Raw genomic sequence first — 25,209 nt, forward strand, 5'->3', positions numbered from 1 at the left:
TAAAGTGGCTGACCATCCTGCTTTCTAGAAGTTTAGACTCCACCCCTCTTCTCCTCAGGAATGCCAATATCCCCCATCCACATAACTTCTAGAACGTATCCTCATATAATAGGGTGTGTGCGGGTGGGGGTGGGGGGTGGGGGGATGGATGGATGGATGGATGGATGGATTGATGGATAGATAGATAGATAGATAAGATAGATAAGATAGATAGATAGATAGATAGATAGATAGAAAGAAAGAAAGATAGATGATAGATAGATAGATAGATAGATAGATAGATAGATAGATAGATAGATAGATAGATAGATAGATAGATAGATAGATAGATAGATAGATAGATAGATAGATGTGTTAGTTTATTACATTGGGTTTAGGGATTTATTTTACTTATTGATTTATTGAGATGTATTCTGTGTTCTTGGGTGGGCTGCACCAAGGGAGGCTCATTCAATTTCATTGTATAAATGTTGTACATTGGCAATAAGGGTTTGATTTGACTTTATTTAACTTGAACTATTTTTTATTTTCAAAATAAAGGATGAATGAAATGATGAGTTGTTCTTTGAGAACCATAAATGCAAAACCTCGTAGGAGGCATGCACAAGTTTTTGATGCTGACCCCATCTGATTCTTTGTTCAAAAATCTTTAAAACAAAAAGAGTTAACCAACCAAACCAGATTAAAGTGTCAGTTTACTAAAATATGATAACTGTCTTATGAACGGTTTTTCCAAATTTCCACATTTATGGTACTGTCACAGTACAGGTAATCCTTGTTTAACAACTGCAATTGGGACCCCTGACTCAGTCATTAAGGGAAGAGTTGCTATCACTGACTAATTCAAGATTTTACTTCAGCTTTCCTTTGTTTTACACCCAGCAGTACAAAAAAGATACAACCCCAAACAGCCTGGTAGGAATAATCTCTGGAACCCAATTCAGAAGGAAAATCTGATAGTCCCTTTTCCCCATTCCTCTGCCCTTTTAATGCTCATCCCAGCACTGGAATAAATAGCAAAAACTAGAATTTATTTATATTCATTGGAGCAGAAAGGATTATAAGAGAGTAAGCAAATACATAAGGGAAAATAGAGACTAAAAGAAATGTGTTCGTGCCAGCTGTTTGCCTAGCATGTTCACTGGTGCAGGCCACCAGCTGCTTAGGGGGAAATCAAAAGTCTTTAATGTGAAACTGATTAGGATCTTGTCAATTTCAGGCAGCATCTGCAACCCAGGTGGTTAATGTCACAGAGTAGAATTTTTTAATTTGCACTTAGTACTTTTTGGGGATGCCCTGCTCTGTGAGAGAAGCAGCTCAGGAAGAAATAGCTTGGTTAAGCAATCTCTGTTTTACGAGGAGTGGGGAGAAGAGGAAACTAACTGGGTGTAATGGGAAACATGCAACTGAGCAACTTAACAAAGGTTCTAAAAATATGGGCATTGGTCACAAAATTATTTTTTCATCATTGTTATAACTTTGAATGGTTGCTGTCCAAGGCTAATCTGTACTCATAATACAGTTAGTATATAGTATATGTACTTATATGTTCATTGGAGGATTTTTTGCAACATTTTTGCAACTTTTTAATATGACTTTTTGAAGCAATAGATTAAGGAAGACTTAACAAGCCATGTGCCCAAACTTGATATGCTATGCATTGTTTTTTTGTCATGAATTTACATATAGATCTGAACTTGCCTATGAACAGCCAGAAATGGCTTAGGTTCAGGATTAAGCATTGGTTACTTTTTAACTTATTTTTATGCCTTTGTGTACAGTACCATGCCAGCTATTGTACTATATTCTTAGATTTGATAGGAATCTGTAAGAGAATTTTTGGATAATGTTATTGTTATATCTACCCATATTTTTTTGTATTTGCATTTTATGTTACTATTTAAAAGTTTATAGTATATAGCAGAGCTGTCAAACTCCTGGCCCATGGGCTGGATGTGTAATGCACTGGCCACACACACACCCGGTTTAGCAAAGGGGGGGGGGAATTCCTGATACGTCATATGATGCCACTGTGATGACACCACCGGTATATAGATTGCTGGTTTTAATCTTTTTTTTCTCACACACGTAGCCTGAGCAACCATTTTAGCATTTTTAAAAGCTTAATACTTTGTATGTATCAAAATTCTTTGTATGTATCTTTTTTCCTTACCATAAGATTGACAAATCAGTTGTTGATATTTGAACACCAATTCCTTTGGAATGACTGGTTAATGACTGCAATAAAGTTATTTCTTTTATTTATATCCAGTTTTTGGTCAAACCACTTCCATGGCTTTCTTAGTAGCACTTTTTAGAATTATTCAGGTCTTTATGTTATATACAGTTTAATCCAAACTTGTGTTCATGAAATAATTGGAGTTAAGGAAGCAATTTGCTATCTTGGCATTTCAGTTTTCCACTCAATTTAAATGCATATTATATTAACAAACATTTCATTTTAATGTACAACAGTTTGCCGTTTAATAAACCAATTGTTATTTTAAGTTCATGTGTCATCCTTATAAATATAGTTTAGACAGAGTTCTACATAAGTAAATGTACCAAGAGGAACTTCAGTAGTAGCTGCACAATATTAAAGATACATGTCTGGTTTAAAGAAACACAGTTCCTAAGAAAAAATTCCTTTAATAAGACAAGGCAAGGGCAAGAATAGGTTCAGCAAAGGGATGAAAGCAAGTCTCTCTCAATATTTTAAAATCTGTGTTTAGTTTGAAAGCACTTAGAACATGTAAAAATCACTGTGTTTCTCTGTGTGTGTATGTATGTATATCTCCATTTTTTTAAAAGCCATAAAAGATTACATCTAGGTAAAAGGACATTAATGAAAAGTGAGAAGTAGAAGAGAAGTGCAGAGTTATCCAGGAGAAGGAAATTACATCTTAAAATCCTATGTTTAAATTATACTGACACAGTGACAGAGAGGGATAAAAGTCAGGAAATTCAAAGTTAAAAGCTGAATCTCCTTTCTTACTTCGCATTGTCCTTTATCCCTTAACATTTAATTAAAACCTAGTTCTGACCAACTGGTAATAAGCTGTACAGAAAACTGATTATGGTAATTGCTTGACTTCACAGTCTATTGTACTAGACTTCCTCTCTCTTTTAAATTCCAAATCTGCCTGCACAACCCCTTTTCAAAAGTGAAATGCAAGACTTGCAAAGTGTAGTTGCATGAGGAATCTTTTACCAAGTGCCCATAATTCTACATATGCAGAATATATTATACAAAGTATTTTTGGAAAAACTACCAAAATATTTTGATCAATATTATAGCCCAATATAGTTGCTGTTTTTTAAATCTATAATTTATTATACTGGAAAACATTTTAAGTCTAGCTAGTTTTTACAGCTGAATATATACTTTCTCAATACATTTGAAGGAAATATTTAATTCTGAATTTCACACAATCTGCTGAGAAAGACAAATTGACAGAAAATACTCATGAAAAGAGATAGAAATCATAAACAAAGTTGAGCTTTGTTGTTTTGAAAATCTAGGATTTCCAGTACAAAACAAACTATTATTTTTTGTCACCATTATATAAGTGTAGATGTGAACGTGTATATCCCGGTCTATATATACAGACAAAATAAAAAAGATAACCTTAGAAAGTGGAGACCAGGGGAAAAATCAATTAATGTTAATTAGATTGATACGAATTTGTTATCAATAAATAAGCAACCTATATTTAAATTTTATTCTTCCACACCTGCATATGTATGTACAAAATCCTGGCTTATTCCATGTGGTAGTGATAGAAATTGGAGCACTAGAAAAAGAGGTTTTTATTCTCCTTCTTTTGAAACAAAATGCATTGAAAAAGGCAAATAGAAATTTACACGCGATTTCTCTGAATGCTATGGTTTTTTCTCCCAGGTAGAGAAACTCAGGAGATCTAATAAGAAATAAGATTTCTTATTTCTTTTAGCAAATACGAAATCTTACAATACTCTACTTCCATTCGTTGGAGGGGAGATATGTGCTAGTTCTCCTACCTTTTTCTATTTATATGCTAGATGGTTAGTATGTAGAGTTGACTTTGCATAAAAATAATTATAGCACAGTGTTTGTGTGTGTTTGTCTCTTCTTGGTTAACTTATTACCTTAGTGTTAAAATAGATCCTTAGTGTTAATATAGATCCTTCAAATAGTTTAAACACACACACGCGCAGACTTTACACAATGGCTATTTTAAGTTATTCAACTATTATTAAAAATATGATTACCTGAGTTTTTATATTACTACTTAATTTTTTTCTTCATGTTTGCCCTTTTTATTGGTGTAATTTTCCCTAAAAAGAACAATAATTCAAAACACATTGAATGATTATGCTCATTACTAAAAATAACCTGGTTTTGTTATGCTAAGGTGATTCTGGATGCAACAAAAATAAAGTAGTTATTAGAGGTAGGAACATCTTTTCTTTATTTAAAGTAATACTCAGTTTGCTACTCTTTATGGGTAAAGAGAATCCAAAATTAATTATACATGTTCTTAGCTGTATTGTTTATACTTCTTCTTCAAAATGTTTGTGTAGAACTACTTTGAAGATGGCTTAGAAAATTCTTATTACTAACATAAAGCTGCAGGTTATTGAGATAGGTAAATACAACTATACGTGACACCAATTCTTCAGTTCAGCGATTACTGTTATTCCTTTCTTTTTTGCTTTACTATAGTTCTTTTAAAAAAATCTTTTTTCCTTTATTATATTGGGATGTTTTTAATCTTAAGGCTTTATTGCACTGATTTTTTTAAAAAAATGGTTTTTTAATTGGCTTCCTTGAATTTTATTTCCAACACACCAAGAGAACTCCAGTTATTCAGTGATTTGAAATGTCTCTGTGCTCGAGAAACACCAGTTTAGAATTCATACACCTTCACCAGTTGCTTTCTGAAGAGTTGGACTTAGATTGAAAGGCACATGAAGATCTCCCATTATTTTTGGATTCCTAATGGGTTGCGTTGTTATGATCTTGATATGAGTAGACATTGACCTCGACTTGCAACCAAAATGGAGCCTGGACTTTCAGTTTCATGTCACTGCAATCATGAGCTGAGATACCACATGACCAAATTCGATTCACAAAACATTTTTATCATAGTTCTCTCTGTGATTCTAAAACAAATCATGTAGTCATTAGGCAAACCACACAGTTGTTAAGCAAATTCATTCTTCCAAATGGGTGGGGTTCTTGCTGGAAACCAGCAAAAACATTTGCAAATTGTGTCCATATGACCAAAGGACACTGCAATAGGTTGTAAATGTGAGCTGGTTGCCAAGGCCTGAAATGCAACTATAGGATCACAGGTGGAAGAGAGGAGCAGCGATTATAACTTCAATGATGGGTAGCTTTTTTTATAACTTCAATATAACTTAGTACAGTTGTTAAACAACAGTAATAAGTCAAGTACTGTATTTACAGTCTTCCAACATGATAAGCAAAGCAAGTTTAGTTAATTTTTGTTTATAGTATGAAATAAGTAAGTATGGATGGAATTAATTCCCCCAGGAATTATCTATTTTGTCATGATCACTAATTCCTTATTTTTCATGGCTGATCCACTTCTTTATTCCAGTTTCCTTGCACGTGCAGCATATTTAGTTACACAATGCAGAAGCACACTTCCTCAATGGACTAACTGTTCAGGACAGCATGACACTGCCATTACTCTGGCTGATTTATAGGTTTTATTTTGCTGACATACCATACTTTAAACTTAGAAAGAGTTCATACTTCAAGAAGATGAGCTGCATTTAAGTTCTCCTTCAAGCTTTTAATCACATTTCTCAAATTCTTTAAAGGTATTATATATTTAACTTGATTGTAAACTCCAAACTCCAGATGTAATTTATGATCCATATATATATGATTCACAAAGCAGCCATAACTCCGTTTTCAAAGACTGTTGGGGAATATAGATAAGTAAAATTTTACTGTTTAGGGTTATATCAACTAAGAATAGGATCAGTACCAGATAAAGGTAAAGATAAAAGGCTTTTTGGCACATATGTGCTAGTCGTTCCCGACTCTAGGCGGTGGTGCTCATTTCCGTTTCTAAGCCGAAGAGTCAGCATTGTCTGAAGATGTCTCCATGGTCATGTGGCCGGCATGACTAAATACCGAAGACGCAGGGAATGGTGTTACCTTCCCACTAAAGGTGGTTCCTATTTTTCTACTTTTTACATGCTTTCGAACTGCTAGGTTGGCAGAAGCTGGGACAAGTAACAGAAGCTCACCCCATTACGTGGCGCTAGGGATTCGAACTGCCAAACTGCCAACCTTTCTGATCAACAAGCTCAGGTCTTAGACACTGAGCCATCGTGTCCCTATCAGTACCAGATAAACCAGGACAATTATTTTTACTAAAAGATGCCCCTATTAAGGGAATAGAGAAGACAGGGAATCTTGAACAACATCAATGGCCCATCATCTGAATTCTCCAATTTCAATAAAGTGCTCTTCTCAAAGTACTTAAAAATAGTTGCTCAAAGAGCCATCACTACAGTAATGTAATTTGGGTATTTGTTCAGAAGCATGTGAGAACAGATGAGTTTCTTTCTATTGATGGATCAAGCCAATCTGTTTAAATCTGGAATCTTTTAAATGACAGTGAAGTGGTAAAGCTATATAAAAGCAGCAGAATGATTTTCAGTTGGATTTCTATGTTCTATCAGGGGTTCCTGCTTACAGACTTTCAACCCCTGAAACCAAATTGTTCTCCCAGTCTTCACTGGGAGTGGAATTGAGAGTCATTTACAAAGTCTTCCTTTAAAAAAACACCCTTTTGTTCTCAAAGACCTCTTGTAAAGAAAATGTATGCATACAAAAGGTTAAAGCCGCTAAAACAGAAAATGTATATGCCTAATGCAATAACTTATTTAGAAAAGATAACAGTATTCTAAGTTGAGTCTGATGTGAAAACATCTGGCAGAGTATTTTTAGGGTTATTTTTTAATGTAACAGGAATCTGAAAAAACTATTCTGGAATTTCTAGGTAGGAAGGAACAATTAAAAGGAAAATGCCCCATTTGAGAGGTCAAATAAAAAAACAAACAAAAAACAAAAGCAAGAAGAAACTTGACAGATCCATAAATTAGAAATCCTTAACTAGCATCAGCATATCAAAAGCATTAACAGAATAATGACAGATTGTCTGATAAATGACAGCTAAGTTTAAGATAGTAATATTGTCAGTAGATATCTACAGGGAAATGCATTTTACAAATGTAACATAGCCAAAGGAAACTTCTTAATGAAGAAGGACAATGATTCATTTTATAATTTTTCTAAATTAAAAAAAGAGAGGCAGGCTTGAACAGAGTAAATCAGAAAGGAGCAGTAATAGCAAACACATTGGTTTGGAGAAACATGGATGACACACAAAATGGGGAGACAATATACACAATGACAAATGGAAATATTTGCATTACAAAGATTATATATTTTATAAGTAAAACTAAAATGGGTGTAGTTGCATTTGAAACCTTTGATTTCAAAAAAGCAGATATAAATACCCTCAAAACATTTTGTATTAGATGAAGTAAAAGGGAAATTTATGTTTGAGATGGTGTGATTCCTAAAAGGTACTAAAAGCATACTCTCAACAATTCCAATCATAAACTAATTAAAGTCAGTAAAAATCACTGTGTGTGTGTGTGTGTGTTACATTTGTGCTGATAAATAATATATATACACACACAAATATAAAAGAATTAGTGGAAAGGAGACAAGGAGGAAGGGCAGAAAGAGTAAGTAAGAATATTTTAAAATTGTACATGTGAAGCCAGAAAGACTGCAGCTCAGAATGAGCAAAGGATGCTAAAAGGGGCTTTTAAAAATGTCAGAAGAAAAGAAAAAGAATTTATACACTAATTAATCCATGAAATGGCAATATGCTAATCCATGCAATTGCAATATGCTAAAGTAGAAATTGAGAAACTACTCAATTTCTACTTTAGCTCAGTTTATTCTATAAGAGGTTCTGTGTTTCACCACGTACTTCTGAAGAACAGAATGAAGGGGCACATTTGAAATTTGGAATTAACAGAAACATGAGCAACCATTTATTATGAATGAGTCTAAATCTCCAGAGACAGATGGATTGCATCCTAGAGTGCTGAAGAAACTGTGTGAGCCCTTATACATTATCTTTAGGAACTCTATAGAGATGTAAAGAAGTGCCAGATGACTAGAAATGGGTCAATATCCCAAACTTTAAACATTAAAAGCTACGAGTGTGGTTTCTGTATTGAGAAAATTCTAAGAATTATTCTAATTCTAAAATTACATATTTGTTTGTATGCTTGACCCAGGACAGAACAGTTCTTCGAAAACTAACCTTACTTATTATTTGTAATTGATAACTTCAGCAGTAGATTATTAGAAGAGATAAGTCTTGAATAAAATATTGGATTAACTATCCCATTATAAAGCTATCCCATTATGAACTAGGGACGTAGTGGCTCAGTGACTAAGACACTGAGCTTGTTGATCAGAAAGGTCGGCAGTCCAGCAGTTCGAATCCCTAGCGCTGCTTAACAGACTGAGATCCCGTTACTTGTCCCAGCTTCTGCCAATCTAGCAGTTTGAAAGCACGTAAAAAATGCAACTAGAAAAATAGGAACCACCACTGGTGGGAAGGTAACAATGTTCCGTGCACCTTCGGCATTTAGTCATGCTGGCCACCTGACCATGGAAAAGGTCTTCAGACAGCACTGGCTCTTCAGTTTTGAAATACACATGAGCACTGCTCCCTAGAGTCGGGAACGACTAGCACATTTGTGCAAGGGGAATCTTTACATTTACCTAATTATGAACTAGATAGCCTGACAGCCAAGGAAACTAGAACAAGCATCATCAAAAAAAAATCAAACCAAACTTCTCATTTGAGGCACAAATCATCAGTCTCAAACTGCAATACCTTGCACACATTATCCAGCGATCTATCTCTTTGGAAAAAATATATAATGCTCGGAAAGATAGAGGGAAGGAAGAGGGCAAATAGCCGCAAGCTTGATGGACTTAATTACAGTGGGATGCATAGACTGTTGAAAGACCTGAAGGGTCAGATTGGGGGTAGTAACTGTCCTTATTGTAAGTTAATTAAGGTGGTATTTTTTATTTTTTCCCCCAGATGTCTCAAATGAGCCATTTATGAGACAATCTGTGAACAGATTTATCTCCAATTTTCTCTGCATCCCCACAATCTCTCCTATCAGGGAATGAAAACATAGAATATATGTATCAATAATAAAAGGAAAAGATACTTTAATCTTGGGAAAATAAAGTGGCATGGAGAAATGGTAGCATTCTTTGTAACATCTTAGGAGATGTTATCAAGAAGACCAAAACCCTCAGAAGACAGGGCCCAGGACAGCAGTTTTAAGCAAAATGAAAACATATTTCAGTTAAATATCAAGAAAAATTCTGTAACTACAAATCACTTTGATAGGAGAGCCAATTATGAAGAGACAGCAATGAGTTTCTCTTCACTGAATAAAGACTGGACTGTCATTTGTCATGGATGCTTTAATTTCGATTTCTCTTCCAGAGGAATTAAATGGCCCCTCCCAACTATTATTCCATGTGCATCGCTATTCTGCCTGATTACAAGAGGCATTTCTAAACAAATAGTGCAGCTTATTATTATTTCTAAAAAAAAATTCTACAAAGGAAAGGCAATAGGAAGGTCTGAACTATAGCAGCAGGCAATATTGCTTTTACAGCTGCTTTCTGGGGTGTCAAGCATATCCAAAGTAAAAATAAACACAGCCTTCAAAGCAGCAGGAATCTTTGACACGTACTGTCACTGTCTGTTACTCAGAGTTACAACTTTAGCTTTGTTAGATAATCCTTTTTCCTTTTAATCTTTCCAAACAAAGAGAGCTTTGGAGTATAACTGGCAAAACAACTCCATGGGCGTAAAAAGGCTCTCTTTTTAAAAAATATTTCAAGAGCACATGCATGCAGAAGTAAAAATGGGACACAAGATTTCAGCTCAGGGTTATTTTGATCCCAAATAAAACATCGTGTCTTTTTCACAATTTGTTTAATAGCAGGATAACAGAAGGACAAAGAAAACGTAGTTTACAAAGGCCACATTTAAAAATAATTCTTTTAGCAATTGTAGTCAGGCTTTTGACAATTTCAGTTTTAAACCAGTACTATTATCTATTTACCATATTTTCATTCAGTTCAAATAGTTTAAGTTCAAATGCTTCTATATGGTCAATTTTTACTCAAATATATTTGTAGTATCAAAAGGTGTCACAATATTTTGAATTGGTCTTTTTATAATATTCACGGTGGGGAGATGTTAAGGAGATGCCATAGAAATAAGGAAAAATAAGGGGGAGGGGCGAATTAACGAACTAAAAACAACAGGCCTCTGAATTACACAATAACAACCTGATTAGAAACATGAATGCTATCAACTTTAGTAAGAATAATGACCCATATCAACTATGCAAGAATTTCTGACAATGGTTCACATCAAGATGATACCCCCCTCAAAAAAAATTACTTTTGCTGTTTAACTTTCTTGTTTCGTATTTTACTTAAATGAAAGTATAAAATTTCAGACTAGATTTGAGAGCCAGACCACAATACTTAGCTAGCAAATGCTATAAAGGCAATTATCAGCTATCCCGTTATCAAGAAAACAGAACAAATCGTTCTAAGAACAGTCAGCTTCAAACTATATTCAGGAAAGAAATGTGAGCAAATTTGGAAATAGCTATGGAAGACTCTGAATAAGAAGTAGACTTCTGTCAGGTTGCTAATACAGGTAGCCCTCGACTTACAACAGTTCATTTAGTGATCATTCAAAGTTACAATGGCATGGAAAAAAGTGACTTATGACCACTTCTCACACTTAACAACCATTGCATCCCCATGATCATGTGATCAAAATTCAGCTGATTGGCAACTCATTCATACTTATGACTGTTGCTGTGTACCAAAGTCACGGAATCACCTTTTGCAACCTTTTGATAAGCAAAATCAATGGGGAAACCAGATTCACTAAACAACCTAACTTAACAACTGCAATGATTCACTTAACAACTGTGGGAAGAAAGGTCATAAAATGGGGCAAAACTCATTTAACAAATGTCTCACTTAAAAACAGAAATTTCAGGCTCAATTGTGGTCGTAAGTCGAGGACTAGCTGTATGTTTTCTGCTTTAGATTTCTGTTCAGTAATGGAATAATAAGAAACAAGCAGAAGCAGCACTGGCCACATTTCAATTTCCTATTTCCTAAGGGAGAGCAAGAATATATATGAATTTTAGTCATTATTTTGGAATGAAACAGAGACCATTGTTCCCATTTGTTAAGAATTTCTGCCACCTATTTTTGTCCCACGACAGAAATGGATGCTGTTGTATTGCCAGACAATCCCAGACCTTCGTATTAATCTTGAAGCCAAGAAGGGGTGAGGTATCACCCTGCAACTAGTAGGATAATCCTCTGTCTACCATTGCAGTTTCAAAGTTGAGAGGAAGAATTGTTACTTATGTTTCAAAGAAAAAGTGCAATTATTGCAGTCGAACACTGGTTTTAATATACACATATTCTCAACAAGAAACATTCTTCAAATCACAATTTGATTATATTCAATTCACTGTTTAATGCAAATATAAGTGGTATGAATTCCAGCAGCATAAAACAAAGGAGGGTAAAGATCAAATTCGTTGTTATATCACTACATGAAGTATAGTGGAATGATCTCTCCTCGTACGCTCTGGGAGTACGCTCTGCCGGCAGCCAGCCCACAACCATAGAGCATACTCCCACAGTGGCAACTGCTGGAAGACTAGGCATCCTACTTCTGTACTTTGGAAGCCACAGAAAAACCCATGTAGCGGGCGGTGGCAGCAGCGGAGATGCCCTGGCTCTGCAGAGAGAGTTAGGGAAAGGCATTGTGAGCCTGGAAGTCGTGCGAGTGGGGAGCAGAAAATCCACTCACACAACCCCCCTCTCCAGCCATGCAGAGCCCCATTCACTGACCTAGGGGCATTCCGAAGGCGCCGAGCCACAGGAGCAGGAGGGTAGCACTCCCACGGCTTGGCGATACCTCTAGATCAGTGAATGGCACTGTGGAAAGGGGGGTTGCTGGGCGGCTGCTTGTGAGCATGATCACCTCATGGCTGCTGTGTTGCTGCTGCAACAGCGCAACACAGTCGTTCGACCCTGAGGCTGTGCCCGGCTCTTTGGGAGCCCACTCGCAAAAGAGCAGCCTCCCAGCAACCCAAAACAATAAGACCTCCCCTGATAATGAGGCCCAAGCTATATTTTGTGGGTCAAAAGAAAATAAGACCCTGTCTTATTTTCGGGGAAACACGGTAAGTTTTCATAAGTTTCAACAATTTGGTCCAGTAAAGTTCTCGTTACTTTTTATTAAATGTTAATTATTATAATCAACATCTTCCATTATCAGATAAATGACAGGTAAGTTAATTTTTTTAAAGTTTTTTTATTTTTATTTTCATATAAGTATCCACAAGTATACCATTACATCTTCACAAACACTGTTATGTATTATCCAATATTATATCAATTTCTCTCACCATCTACCCACAACAGCTCTTATTTGCTCTTCTGCTTTCTATACACCATATTATATGTTGTTCCAGAACCGTGCTACCTCCTATCCCTCTCTCCTCTTCCCTACCTCCTTCTTTCCCTCTACCATCCCTCCTCTCCTTTCTTTTCCCTACTTTGCCTTCCTCTCTCCTTCTCCTCTCTCCTCTTTCCATTCCTTCTCTCTCTCCTACTCTTTTCCTTACCTCTGCTTCCCTCTCTCCTATCCCCTCTCTCCCTCTCCTTTCTTCTCCCCTCCTTCCTTCCACTCTCTTCAGGTAAATTTATTTTGATGTCATTATTGGTAGGAGGTATTGGTAGATGGTAGGAAGTACTATTTTTTTCTAATTAAAGTTTTTTATTTTTCATTTTCATAACATATAATCACATGTATAGTAGTATATAACCAACATCATATTGTATTATTAAATGTTTACATCAATTCATCTTACCAACAACTCCCCAAAACCAATTATTGGCTCTTCTGCAAATATACCATATTTATACTTTATCACTTTCTTCTCCCTCTCTCCTCCCCCTCCCTATCTCCTTTCTTCCCTCTGTCATCCTTCCCTTCTCAACTTCCCCTTCCTCTCTCCTTCTCCTCCCTTCCCTTACTATTCCTCAATTTTCTCCTCCTCTTCCCCCCCTTACCCTCTCTCCTATCCCTCTCTTCTTCTCTTTCCTTTCTCCTCTGCTTCCCACTCTTCATCTCATTTACTTGGTGTATTTCAGCTTCTGAACAAGCTCCATTTTATGTTGATGGTATTTATAATTCCTTTTCAATATACATATTTAATTTGTCTCCTCCTTTTTAGTAAAAAAAACAATATAACACAAAAGTATACATATATAGTCATTGTGCATTTAACCCCCCTCCCAACCTAATTTTGGTCAAGCTGTAGACCTGGTTACAATTCCCAGCTATTCTCATCATTATCTTTGTATAATTAAACATCCTGCCCCCAATTTTGTTATCACAATAGTTTCCCATTGAAGACATTATTTCATGTTCCCTCTCCATTTTTCCATACCTTGGATTAGATTATCCTTAATTGTCTCTAGATGGCAATCTTAGAAAGTACTATCTGAGGATCATTATGTATGTTGCCCTGAGTTGTATAAAATAATGGTGAAAAAATAACAATTTGAAGTGACATGCATAATGATCCCACCTATTTCCATACAAAATCCATGCAGGTGAGTTAGATTGAGGGCAGATGGATTAGCCCAAAGTCACCCAGCCAGTTTTCATGCCTAAGGGAGAACCAGTACCCACCGACTTCCAGTTTCTAATCTAGCTCCTTAATCATTACTGCAAATTGATTTTAATATTTTAAAAATATTTAGGGTTGTTGGGAGAAATGTCCTTCTGGATTCAGCTCCAAGTGGGGAAAAAGACACTGGAAACATGGAGGCTGCTTGGAAAGATGGTTTAATGGTGGACAGAACCACACGGCTTGAGTCCTGAACAGAAAAGGTGATCACACGCTTTAATGTTGGGTGAAGAAGAAGAGAAGAGACAGAAGGGCTGGAAGTTCCTGGCTTTATACTCTCTGTTTGGCCCCACCTCTCTGTTTCCTATTCCTTGTTAAAAGGAAGGTGATCCGTGAGGACCTCTGCCTCTCTGCAGTTACCGGCACCTCTACTCTTTTCCACACAAAACGGGTCTTTGCTTTTTTGCTTTCACAGGACAAAAGCAAAAACAACAACAATAACAACAAATTTTCATTCACTTTTCCATCATTTTCACACACACTCTCCTTTCCCTAACAGAAGGTCCTGTGCTCTGGCCTGACCCTAATACTTTCCAGGCTCTCTCGGTAAAACACACAGAGGAACCAAGATCCAGCTGTGATTGGGAGAAGAATCCCATCAACTCACACACATGCAGGCATACACACATTTCCCACACTTTGCCATGCTTTAAAATTAAATTTTAGATAATTAAAATTTAGAGATACTCACCTTCTTTCCAAGCAGTCTTTGAGCTCAAACTCAAAACCCCTTTAAATCTAGTTTAAAGTGGCTAAGGTCCAGGAAAAATCCACCCACAGACTCAATGGGATCTGTGCCGGCATGGGAGGCTTACCTGGGCCATATCCATTGGTTAGGTTAGATTGGAGTCCCATCTGGGGTGCCAATTGTTGAGAGAAATGCCTTTCTGGATTCAGCTCCCAGTGGGGGAAAAGACACTGGAGACATGGAGGCTGCTTGGAAAGATGGTTTAATGGTGGACAGAACCACATGGCTTGAGTCCTGAACAGAAAAGGTGATCACATGCTTTAATGTTGGGTGAAGAAGAGAAGAGACAGAAGGGCTGGAAGTTCCTGGATTTATACTCTCTGTTCGGCCCCACCTCTCTGTGTAATAAATGCATTCTGATTGGTTGTCAGACTCCCATGGGGCCAAGTTTGAGTTTCCAGATGCCATGTGGTGAGTTTCTGCGGAAGGCTAATACTATCATGCCTTAATCCCATCACCCTGAAGCTGAAGGGGAGAACTCTTTATTATGTAGAATAGACTGGCTTGGGCATTTTAGTGGGCCATTAAGGAAAGTGGGGACTATTGTGAGTCTGTTTCCTGCCTAGAAACATGTTTCTCCATTTCTTATCCAGGGAAATATAATATTCTGCCTTTTCAATATTTCCTAGGATATTTCATTTTTCTAGGAGAGGGGTGGATGCTAACTTCCTACAGGGTTTTCACTATTGCTTTTACAGTGTGAACCAGGAAGTTTAAAAACAAAAATGTGTTCAGCACAAGTAGAAATCTTGGGACACAGCTAAATCATTGTAACAAAATCAGTAAATCTTGACCATCACAAAGGTAACGATAAAGGAAAAGGTTTTTCCCTTTCCAGTCATGTCTGACTTTAGGGCACAGTGCTATTCTTAAGAATAATTCACTGAAACGGTTTAGAGGTGATATGGTACAACCTAGAACTTCACACTGTATTTGTGTTGGAATTCTTTTATAGTTATTTAAAGACAAAGGTATCTAAAAAGAAGTATTTCTGCCAAGTAACTTTCCGAAATTCAATATAATCTTGATGTGATGATATGCCCTCCAGATTGGTAATATACTCTCCAACTTATTGTTTATTCTTAACTTAAGGTAAGATTTATAGAGGAGAATGAGCAGAACACTTAGAAAGTCTTAAAATATCTGACAAGGGTAGATTCCAAAGTTCATATATAAAAGAAGACCGTGGTTCAGTAAAATATGAAATAAATACCAGATGTTTTTACTTCAAAAAGAGTATATGGACTCCAAGGCTCACTGGAATCCATTCACAATTATCTAAGCCAAACATGCTCAGTTTTTTTCAAGGAAGGACCATACTTGGACTTTGAGTAGCTTGTCAGAAACCATATGCTAAACAACTGGTATGCTCAGAAGGAAGCTACTTGATTGAAGCAAAGACAAAATTTAAACTTGAAGTTATATTTAAGTTTAAATATAAATAATATTAATTTTAAATACAATCAACTTTTCAAGCATTTAATATTTTTCTTCTACCATTCTTAGAGAACAATAAAAGGAATGCTCTTTTAGTTTCAGAAATATATGATACTTTGAAAAAAGTTGATTTCTAAGTATTAATACGTTAATATACAGCATTTGCCCAGAAACCCTTCTCCTGTTTACAGCTTTTTTTTCATACAAAAGTTTTTATTCCTCAACATCACAGGTAATGGAAAATAGGAGTCCTAATTGCTGTGAAACAGTTAGCGAGCCATTACGGATTTACAATCTAAGGATTTCTTTTTACTGTTTACTCATTAAATCGACTGATTAACTTTTTGGCTTACTTGTTCAAATACAGAGTATTTTACATCATACAATGATGATTTATTATACAGATATTGTTGAGGGTTCAGTTTTCTGTCACAACAGTTCCTGTGGTCCTTTGAGATTATGGTTAAACTTGTAAATGTAAATTGAAGAACAATTTGTAAAGAAGGTCTACTGGAGCATGTGAATTTTGCAGTACATTCTCCCAAATAACTAGGGAGTTGTGGGGGGGGGGGGGGGGCAAAAATCCCATACTGTAGAGTTTTGGGTTTGTGTTTTTGTAAAAAAAAAAAATTCTATTGAGATTTTGGGCTAGTGGTTTTTGCATATTTTGGAATCCTAAATTTCCTATAATGAATGTGAGAGTGATAAAGAAATCTCAAGGTCAAAGGAAGAGGATTAAATGGAAAGCAATATACAGGAGGAATTCACACTAAACAGACCTAAAAATATGGACTTAGTCAGAGTTCGTATTCAGCAGGTTGTGACCAGTTCTGGAGAATCAGTAGCAGAAATGTTGAGTAGCTTGGAGAACCGGTAAATACCACCTCTGACTGGCCCCGCTCTCTGCCTCCTGAGTCCCAGCTGATTGGGAGGGAATAGGGATTTTGCAGTAACCTTCCCCTGTCACGGCCACCAAGCCACACCCACCAAGCCACACCATGCCCACCAAGCCACGCCCACAGAACCTGTAGTAAAAAAAATTGAATCCCACCACTGGATTTATTTTTGTATTATTATTATTATTATTATTATTATTATTATTATTATTATTATACAATTGTATCACAGCGGCCAGTTGTTTCGCCGGATTTGGCATTGGTTACTAGTCGGGCCCCACCCAGGGGCCTAGGACGTCGTAACGTATTTTCGTAATATGCGTGCAGATCCAAGCAGTGCGGCTTTTTGCATTTGACTGATGGTGATTTTGTCAATTTTTAACTGTTTTAAATGTAATTCCAGTGCTTTTGGAATAGCACCCAGTGTGCCAATTACCACTGGAATTACCACTGCTGGTTTGTGCCATAGTCATTGAATTTCGATTTTTAAGTCCTGGTATCTTGCGATTTTTTCACATTCCTTCTCAGCGACCCTGCTATCACCTGGTATTGCGATGTCTATGATTGTGACCTTATTTTTCTCAACCAGTGTGATGTCTGGTGTATTATGCGCCAGTATTTTGTCGGTTTGTATACGGAAATCCCACAAGATCTTGACCATCTGATTTTCTGTGACTTTTTCAGGCTGATGTTCCCACCAGTTTGTTGCTGTTTTAATATTATAATTTTTGCACAAATTCCAATGGATCATTTGTGCTACTGAATTGTGCCGCAATTTATAATCAGTCTGCGCGATTTTTTTACAGCAGCTGAGTATGTGATCAACAGTTTCGTCAGCTTCTTTGCAAAGTCTGCATTTGGCATCATCAGAGGATTTTTCGATTTTGGCCTTAATGGCATTTGTGCGGATAGCTTGTTCTTGCGCAGCCAGGATTAGTGACTCTGTTTCTTTCTTTAATGTACCTGTTTTTAACCATAACCAAGTTTGTTCACTGTCCACTTTATATTTTATTTTTTCCAGAAATTGGCCATGCAGTGCTTTGTTCTGCCAACTCTCCATTCTTGATTTTATCACATCTTTTCTGTATTCTTGTTTCGTCTGTTGGGCCTTCAGTAGATTTTTGTTCTTTACTTCGATTAATAGGTGTTCTTGACTTTCTTTTAAATAATCAGCCAGTGCATGCTTTTCTTCTTCAACTGTTTGCTTCACTTGTAATAATCCTCTACCACCTGATTTTCGGGGCAGATATAGTCTATCAGTATCACCACGTGGATGTAAACTGTAGTGCATTGTCATTAGTTTCCTGGTTTTTCGGTCCAAAAGGTCCAAATCAGCTTGTGTCCAGTTAACTATACCAGCTGTGTATCTTATAACTGGTATTGCCCAGGTATTTATGGCCTTGATTGTATTTCCACCATTCAATTTAGATTTCAAAATTTTCATAACTCTGTTGGTGTACTCTCGTCTGACAATAGTTTTTACTTCTCCATGCTTGATGTTATCCAACTGCAGAATGCCTAAGTATTTGTAGGCTTCATTTTCTTTGCATTTAATTAGTTGGCCATTGGGCATTTCAATTCCCTCACATGCAGTGATTTTGCCCCTTTTTATGGATACAGTGGCGCATTTTTCCATGCCAAACTGCATTGAAATATCGGTGCTGAATGCTCGGACTGTGTTTGTCAATGATTGGATTTCTATTTCTGACTTTCCATAGAGTTTCAAATCATCCATATATAGTAAATGCGAAATTTTTTCAGCTTCTTTGGCTGTTTGGTAGCCTAATTTCATTTTTTTAAGATTACTGATAGTGGGATCATTGCGATGTTGAAGAGAAGAGGTGAAAGTGAATCACCCTGGAAAATTCCTCGCTTGATATTAACCATTCCGTAGCTCTCATTCCCTACTGCCAACTCAGTTCTCCATTGTTTCATCGCCTTTTCAATAAAGGATGTAATATTTTTGCTAATGCCAGTTGTTTCTAAGCATTTTATGATCCAACTATGTGGCAGTGAGTCAAATGCCTTTTTGTAATCAATCCAGACCATATTCAAGTTCGTTTTTCTGTTCTTACAATTTTCTAATATCATTTTATCAATTAGAAGCTGATCTTTTGTGCCCCTGCTCCTTCTTTTGTTGCCTTTTTGCTCTACTGGCAAGATGTTGTTTGTTTCCAAATAATCCATCATGTTATCTGCAATAATGCCTGTGAGTAATTTGAAGGTTGTTGGCAAGCATGTTATTGGTCTGTAGTTTTCAGGTGTTGTTCCTTTAGTTGCATCTTTCTGAATCAAGTATGTTTTTCCAGTTGTCAACCATTCATCAATTTGGCCCTTTTGTAAAATTTCATTCAGTTGCCTGGCCAATATTGCATGTAAACTGGTCAGATATTTGAGCCAGAAACCATGTAGTTGGTCCTTTCCAGGTGATGTCCAATTCTTTACCTTTTTAACTCGATTTTTGACCATCTCAGTTGTTATTTCTAATACTTGCATTTGTTTGTTGCCAATGCTTTTCTCAAAGTCATGTATCCACTTTGCTTCCTTGTTGTAGTCCTTTGCATTTTCCCACAATTCTTTCCAGAATTCAACTGTGGCCTGTTTTTCTGGTTTTTCACTTTTGGTGTCACCATTCACATTAAGACTTTGATAAAAACGCCGTTGGTCTGATCGAAATTGCTGATTTTGTTTATATTGGATGATTCGTGCCTCATATCTTTCAATTTTTCTAGCTGTTGCTGTTATCTGCTGTTTTACAATCTCTACAGCTTCATTGATGTTTCTTGTATCCAATCTATATCTTCTGATTAGCCGATCTATGATTTTGTTGTTTTTAAGCCGTTGCTCATGCATGTTCTTTAAGTTACTAGCATCTGCCCTTAATTTTTTGATTTTTTGTTCTAAACGGATTTTCCACTTTGGCGTTGATGCTTTTTCTGTTGTGTGACTAGGTACTTTAATTTTAATGCCTAGTTCATTAGTGACTATTGCAGCTGCGCTGTACATTAACTGGTTTGTTTCCAAGATGGATCCCGGTTCAATTGTTGAAAACACTGCATTAACCATTTTCATGATAGGGGCCAAAATTTTCTTAGGCATAGTTTTTAGTGATGGTAAACGTTGCCTTTCCTCATTAAGCAGAAAATGCTCCATGATCTTATCCTTCAATTCTTTTTGTTTTTGAGTTGGTTCATCAGTTGGTTCAGTAATAACTGGTTCTAGTGGTGGTGATGTTATTTCCTCCCCGAGAGCTTCTTCTGGGAGTTCTACTATAATGTCTTTAGTTGTGTCTTGAATATCAGTTATTTCTGCTTGTGATATTGTTTTTTGGGTTTTGCAATTTGCCTGAATTTCCTCATGTTCAACTTCACTAAACACTTTATTCCGTATAATAAATCGCCTTTGATCTGCTAGTCGTTGTTCACTAACATTTGAATCTGGATATTGTTGTTTCCATAATTCATACATTCGCTTTAAATAGCCTCTTTTTTCTGGCTCTGAGTTGTAGTAACAGGCCATTATGGCACGGTTTTCATCTGCACTATATTTTTGTCGTTTTGTTGGCTGGTCCACTTGTAGCCCACTTGTCGACGGATGTCCAGGGACCCCAACATCCACCGTGGCCCTTGTTAACCCGCGCGACGACCGATGCGGTATGGAATTCTTATTTGTTATTTTCACCATATTGTATGGGTTGGCGGTTTTTTTTTTTACGGGACCAGATGCCAACCTGACCCCAACCCTCCTCCTTTCTCATCCGGGCTTGGGACCGGCAACGGCGGTGGTTGTTGTTGTTGTTGTTGGGACCGGCAACGGCGGTGGTTGTTGTTGTTGTTGTTGTTGTTGTTGTTGTTATTATTATTATTATTATTATTATTATTATTGTACAATTGTATCACAGCGGCCAGTTGTTTCGCCGGATTTGGCATTGGTTACTAGTCGGGCCCCACCCAGGGGCCTAGGACGTTGTAACGTATTTTCGTAATATGCGTGCAGATCCAAGCAGTGCGGCTTTTTGCATTTGACTGATGGTGATTTTGTCAATTTTTAACTGTTTTAAATGTAATTCCAGTGCTTTTGGAATAGCACCCAGTGTGCCAATTACCACTGGAATTATCACTGCTGGTTTGTGCCATAGTCGTTGAATTTCGATTTTTAAGTCCTGGTATCTTGCGATTTTTTCATGTTCCTTCTCGGCAACCCTGCTATCACCTGGTATTGCGATGTCTATGATTGTGACCTTATTTTTCTCAACCAGTGTGATGTCTGGTGTATTATGTGCCAGTATTTTGTCCGTTTGTATATGGAAATCCCACAAGATCTTGACCATCTGATTTTCTGTGACTTTTTCAGGCTGATGTTCCCACCAGTTTTTTGCTGTTTTGATATTATTATTATTATTATTATTATTATTATTATTATTATTATTATTATTATTGTTATTATTATTATTTTAGTCTGAAAACAGTAAAACAAAAATAACACAGAACTGATCAAGCTGGATGAGCTATTTTGTGCTGCATTTCTAAATACAAGGAGAAGCTACAGCTCAAAAATGTCTTTATTCATCTAATACAGGAATATGAATAGGAACCTGTTCTGACCCCCCCCTCCTTCGCTCGTTCAAAGACGACAGGCAGACAGACTTAAAAGGAAATAACTTTATCAGTCCTCGGCTCAGACTGGCTGCGAGCCAAAAATGAACATAAATAAAGTCTCTGACAAGAAGATAACAGAATGCAAAAACAAACATCTCTTACGGCCAAACCAGGTGTACAGAAAGAAAGCAAATCACTTCTCCAAGTGTCTCTCACAAACAAACCACGACCGATGAACAATGAACCATGAACGAACGATGAACGTTGACTTCTGCAACCAGGGCGTGGCACCATCAGTCCTTTTATCTCCAGAAGACCACACTAATGAGCCCCAGCTGCATTGTTATTCCTGCATCCCGACTCAACTCACAGCAAACTTCTGCTGAGTCACAACAGGAACCCATGTTTCAACCCATGTTTCAACCTTATTCCAAAATCCTCAAAACCTGATTATCTTCTCTGGGGCTCCATCATTGAGGTAGCAATTCTTATTCTCCATCCACTGTTTGTACATCTGTTTTTATAATATTTATTTTAATATGAATTTTTATTTTTAAATCTGTTGCTTTTGTATTTATCACTGTATCTGGATGTTGTGCTCCACCCAGTCACCTTTGCTGATATGGGCAGCTGTATAAATTTGATTAATAAGTAAAATAAATTAACGTGCAAAACATAGAAAACATTTACAATCCAATATGTATCCCATTTCAAATATGAACTGGAAACTAGATGTTACCCTAATATTTTATAAAGTGGAGTTGCGTGCCCAGAATCCTTCAATAGTAATTATGCATCTACATCTGAATATGCTGCCTGCTATCTTCTCTCCTTCATCCAATTAATACAGTATATCTTATACCACTGCTTGTGGCATTTTCATGATGGGCATGAGGGAAGAAAGATCAAATTTCTTAAAACCTAATTATCAAGAGTGAACTGATAATTGATGGCTATATGTAATCAGAGGAATGCATACATGAAAGTGATGTTTAGGAATGTAAAAAGACACGAGTGTAAAATACAGGAGTGTCTAGACACATTCAATCATGTGAAAAAAAATTATGCCTCTACAGGTGGTCCTCAATTTACCATCATAATTGGGACGGGACTCTCCCCAGCTGAGCAAAACAGTCATTAAGCAAGATGCCCATGTGACCACTTTGCTCAACAACTGCAATCCTGGCTCTCACAGTTGAAGTTGTTAAGCGGACAAAGCGAAAGAGGCACACAGGCTACAGAGACGAAGCTTAGATCTTAAGGATCCAAGTTTCATTTCTGCAGTCCACTGACGTTTCATTTGTCATCTGTACATGTCATCCGTACATCTGCGATGGGCTGCAATAATGAAGCTCAGATCTTCAGTATACAAGCTTTATTATTGCTGCCCACATGGCAGGGCCGGGGGGGGGGGGACATGTTTTAGGAAAGCCAGCTAGGTGGCTTTAAAAAAAACCTCATAAGTCAAGGGCTACCTGTATTTGCATGGAATGTTTGGACATACAGACAGATGTATGTTGACTAAAGTGTACACGAGGAAGAATGGAATAAAGTGTCATTCAAATCAAAATCATACTCCTAGTGATTTACATGGATTTAAAAAAAAACATGGAAGGATTTGCTATTATGTTCTTCCAATGCCTTTGTTTTATTTTGGGTTGTTTTGATAATTTCCCAGTTTAGTTTATAGCCCTGGAATTTCCCAGTGGTTTTGCATCCAAATACAACTCTGGTTAGAACTTACTGAGCTTTTCCAAAATCATCTAAGGTCTGCTAGTAGATGCTATCTTCTAAAGTGAGTGGAATAGGGAGTCATGTCCAAAATATGAGTCCCAGTACTAATATGCAGATCCTAAAAAAATAGCTGAAGGGAATTCAGATTTTTAGAAAATTAAAGAATATTTTGATTCAACTTATTCTTAAACAACCATTTCTGAATGTAGAATTTATTATCTCTCAAATACTGCTAGACTCTAAACATAACTGACCAAATGGCTTAATTTCAAGAATTTGAAAGTATATTTCTTTACTTTAGTCTTTCCCCCATAGGAGTGTCATAATGTTTAGTCTGTCATTCCCACATGCTGACACCTGGATTTGCACTGCACTACCTGTCCCTTTTGTTAACTACTGTAGGCCAGGAGAAGTGAAATACAAATTACATAAATAATTACTTCCCTGATACATAATGCCTCAATACCTCATTTAACAGAGCCCCAACGTTCCCAGTGTTGTGGTGTATGTTCTACCTTTATATATAGACAATCAACATATATTAAAAAATCTAAATAATAAAAGCAAAAATAAAGAAAAATCTCAATACTATTTTTTTTAAAAAAATTAAAAAACGTTTTAGTATTCTACACCAGCTGTGACCTGGTAAAATCTAATTATTTCTCTAGGACCCATTGGAATTGTTCAAGAAGATTTGTTTCACTTCTAACTGATGCATTAAGCACTTGGCTAAGCTTCACTGACTAAGATAGCTGAATGTGCATTCTGCATATCTTTTTATGAACTTTCCAGTGATACATGTAGAGAAATTATATAACATGCACGATAACCTGTTGAATGATTTAAAAGAACTAATGAGGATTCTAGAACAGACGAAAAAGTATTTGCAGAATAGAAATTCCCCAAGCAAACTATTGAACAATATTCTGCAGTGAACATACTAAGCAAAAATCTGTTGATGAAAATACATGTAACGCTCTAAAGAGGACAGGGTTAAATGTTTTTCCTTTTTCCTTTATCTCCCAAATATTTTAGGTCTGCAATTATTTTCATAGCTGTGGAATTCTTTAAATGATCGGATCTCTTGTGAAATTAATAACTATTCCTCTTTCTTCTGATGCCCCCAAGAACTGTCCTCTCTGAACATCAGATTAATGCAGGCTGTTTATAAGGTTTGAACACACAGAATGCAGCCAAATACTTGAAGGGTTAGGGTTGGGGTTACAAGTGACCTGCCTTCAAGTGACCAGATTTAGGATCAGTACATTGGAAAGACATGCGGATGTTGGGAAAGGAATTACAATCTAGTTAATAAATTACTAGTGAAAGATAACTAGATTGCAGTAGAACATCAGATATATTCAAACAGTCTTATCATAGAGATAAGGCATGATTGTCTACAATTGTTGCTTTATCTGTTCTAACAAGAATTTCCAACTACACAGCCTGAAATCAGCAGTCTGAACTGAGCATGAACAAAACATGGATAGCTGAAAGTGTTTCCAATTTCCATGCATTTTACTAAGTCATGAAAGCTCTTCCACGATATTTATTTTAGTTTTCAAGGTTGTTCACTTGACCATTTTTTTCCAAAAATGCTTCTGACGCAGTTTTAACCTCCATGTTTGATATAAAAACATATTGTCAAAAAAAACAAAAAACCTCCACTTAATATTTTCAGAAAATCTGTAAAGAGGTTCATCTGCTTTTGTTCCTTCATGCTAAACATTAAAACTGCCTAAAGTACCAAATATCCCCTCAAATGAATTCTAAACACTAACCTTTTTCTCTCGTAAAAACCTAAGAAGCTGTTAAGAACAGCCGCTGATAAATTCTGCAGCAATTTAAAATTATATAATCTTCAAACAAGATCTTAAAGCCTATGACAGGGTTAGTGGAATGACCG

At 36.5% G+C, this 25,209-nt stretch overlaps 1 protein-coding gene across 1 annotated transcript in view; it reads right to left on the minus strand.

Annotated features, from left to right (window-relative positions):
• MACROD2 (mono-ADP ribosylhydrolase 2) overlaps positions 1-25,209 on the minus strand; it is a 1,059,851-nt gene that overhangs the window by 953,961 nt on the left and 80,681 nt on the right. The window lies entirely within an intron of this gene.

The sequence above is a fragment of the Thamnophis sirtalis genome, unplaced genomic scaffold, assembly GCF_051295495.1.
Source record: "Thamnophis sirtalis isolate CommonGarterSnake01/CBP01778 unplaced genomic scaffold, rThaSir2_p1.2 scaffold_5, whole genome shotgun sequence".
Taxonomy (NCBI): domain Eukaryota; kingdom Metazoa; phylum Chordata; class Lepidosauria; order Squamata; family Natricidae; genus Thamnophis; species Thamnophis sirtalis.